Here is a 3,219-nt window from a genome sequence, read left to right as displayed (position 1 = left end):
AAATACTAATAATACAAAGATATAGAGCAGAAATTATCCTCCAATTAAAATAAATTAATTAATTTTAAAGAAAGATACAGAGCAACTGAAGCTCCCCCACAGTGTTAGAAGGAATGTAAAATGGTACAGCTGCTGTGGAAAACAGTTTGGGAGTTTTATTAAACATACCAACTGTATGATTCAGCAACTCCAATCTTGGGTGTCCATCCTGAGAGAAATTAAAACATATAGTGGCTGAGAGAGTCACTCCCCCAGGATTTCACGCCCAGCCTCCTGTGGATGTGATTTCGCTTCTGTGATTGTGTTTTGTCGTACGTGCAACTTGTCACCTGAAAACTAGGCTTGCCTTTTGTTGGATGTGGAGCCAATAGACACAACCAAGCCAAAGACTGAGAGAAGAAAGGGTTTATTATTACTTGCAGCAAATAAGTAGGGCACCAGGGATATTTCCCAAATCAGTGTCTCTCCAGCAGCAAAACTGAGTAAGTTTTAAGCTAAGGTACATGCATATTCATGAAGGCGCTCGAGCAGAGGAGAATTCAGCGTACGATTGGGGCATAGTTGACAGAGTTCCAGCTTTAGTTGATTGAAGTCAGGAGGGTCAGCATCATCATTCCATCCCGCATGCTCTGCCTTAGTTCCTGCAGAACTCACATATATTCTTATGTATAATCCTTGAGGAGGAATTATCAATGCAATGCGTGTGTGCTTGCTAAGTCGCTTCAGTCTTCTCCGACTCTTTGTGACCCCATGGACTGTACCTACCAGGGTCCTCTGTCTACGGGATCCTCCAGGCAAGAATACTGGAGTGGGTTGTCATGCCCTCCTCCAGGGAATCTTCCCAATCGGGGATGGTCTGTACTCTTACGTCTCCTGCAGCAGGTTCTTTACCACTAGCACTACCTGGGAAGCCCCATCAGTGCAATAGGGTTGTTCATTTGCCTTTTCTCTGTCCCTGAATTCCTTTGTTCCCTTAAGATCATTGATGACTGAGACCTGTTCAAAGGCAAGCACTGCAGCAAGGCTTAGATCACGAAATGGCTTCTCTTAAGTCAAGAAAGCCTGCCTGGTTCTCTTTCTCCAGAGACCCCTTACCTATCAGCTTACAGACTGATCTTAAAATAAGGAGATAATCCTCGATTGTCTGGGGCAGCCCTAATGTAATCACCTGAGCCCTCATAAGCAGAAAAGGAAGGCAAAAGAAAAAGGCAGACAAATGAACAGCTGAGGGCTAAGGGCAGCCTTCAGGAGCTAAGAATGGTCCTGAACTTGAAGCCAGAAGGGAAACAGGGACCTCAGACCTACATTCTCATGGAACAGATTCTCCCAACAGCCTGAATAAGCTTGGAAGCAGAGTTTTCCTTCTGACGCCTTCAGAAAGGAAGGCATCCCTATGGGCACATTGATCTTGGCCTCCTGGGACTCTCAGCAGAGAAGTCCTCTTATCTATCTTATGCCCATGATACCAAAAGCTTGGTCTCTGTGCTCCTGTGCTGAATTGAATCTCAAAGACAGAGTTTGACATGGTCCGGTGGCTATGACTCTGCACTCCCAATGCTTGGGGCCCGAGTTCTATCCCTGGTCAGCGGACTAGACCCTACATACTGCAATGAAGGTGGAAGATAACCACGTGCTGCAACTGAAACTGTGTGTGTGCTTAGTCACTCAGTCGTGTCCGACTCTTTGTGACCTCACGGACTGTAGCCCGCTAGACTCCTCTGTCCATGGGGATTCTCCAGGCAAGGATACTAGAGTTGCCATGCCCTCCTCCTGGGGATCTTCCCAACCCAGGAATCGAGCCCAGGTCTCCCGCATTGCAGGCAGATTCTTTACCATCTGAGCCACCAGGGAAGCCCAAGTATGCTAGAGTGGATAGCCCATTCCTTCTCCAGGGGATCCTCCCGACCCAAGAATTCAATACTTCAGTGCGCCGTTGCTGACAAGGTTCAGGTGTGCATGGTCTGAGGTGGTGGTTTTCCTAATCTTGATTAGTTTCTCTGGTCCCTTCAATCTTGCCTTGGGTGGTTTCTTGGCTGTTCCTCCCTTGATTAGTAACAGTTGGAATCCACCCTTTGGAATTCAGGGAAGGTCTTGGAGGCTGGAATCTTGCCTACAAGAAACAGGGGACAAAAAAAGGCTTCTATGCCCAGGAACCCACATGGTGCTCCCCCACTCCCAGTTTCACCCAGACTTCTGACTCATGGAAACTATGAGATAATAAATGGATGCTGTTTTAGCTCCTAAATCTGTGGCAATTTCATGTCAGCCATCAAGACGCACATAGGACATGTAGCTTTCATGCCTTTCCCGCTGGCATCCTTTAATTCCTTAGCTTCTGCCCTTGTGAATGCCAAGGACAAAATCCAAGCTCATAAACCCAGTCCTATTCTGTAGGTAGAAGGAAAAATAAGGCAGCAGCTGGGGTCATATTCTGGGGCTCTCATGTGGCTCAAAGAGGAATAGATCAAGGGTGGAGTCCACTTACTTCAATAATTAGATTCTGGTCTCCAGCAACTCACTGCCAGAGGGGTGTAGAGGGAAGGACTCCAGTGTGAATGTCAATCGCCCTAAATTTTCTCTGGTTAAAAATTAACCAGCCTATTAGCCTTAAGAGAGATAAGAAATCAAACATTTATTGAGATCAGTTCATTTAATCAGCCTACTTAAATCTATCTAAATGAAGCTCAGGAGATAAGAACAGAAAAACCAAGAGGCTCTATAGTTGTTTAAATTTCTTTCCACAAGTCAGGATGCCTGGGGAAGGAGGAGGAATTTTCTTCATGGGAATTACAGATAAAGAGTTCCTTATAATCTTGTAGCCTTGTGTTCTGGGAAACAAACTCGCTCAGAAGGACAATGTAGATAGTGGATTGCAGGTTATTACATCGGTGGGCCCAAGGCAGAGTCTCCTCTTAGTCAAGGACCCCGACCAGATTTTGTGAAAACCTTATACACCCTAAGTGTAGGTGCCCAAAGCCACTTCCCCAAAATTCCCTGAAACTAGACTGAACAAAGGAAAAAGAAAGATACAATCAAAGCTAACCTGCGGTTCACAAGCTTTAAGCCTTAGGTAGTTAACAGTAAACAATTATCAATAGGCTTGTGGTCATATCCTAATAAGCATAATAGAATGTATGATTCTATTCGGATACACAGGTAATTAGGGTATTCTTTTAGGTGATGGAGAGCCCTGGGGCTCTTCCTTGGCGGCGGGGGTTC

Source organism: Bison bison, unplaced genomic scaffold, assembly GCF_000754665.1.
Source record: "Bison bison bison isolate TAMUID 2011002044 unplaced genomic scaffold, Bison_UMD1.0 scf7180017864327, whole genome shotgun sequence".
Lineage (NCBI taxonomy): Eukaryota > Metazoa > Chordata > Mammalia > Artiodactyla > Bovidae > Bison > Bison bison.
This window is presented reverse-complemented; position numbering follows the sequence as displayed.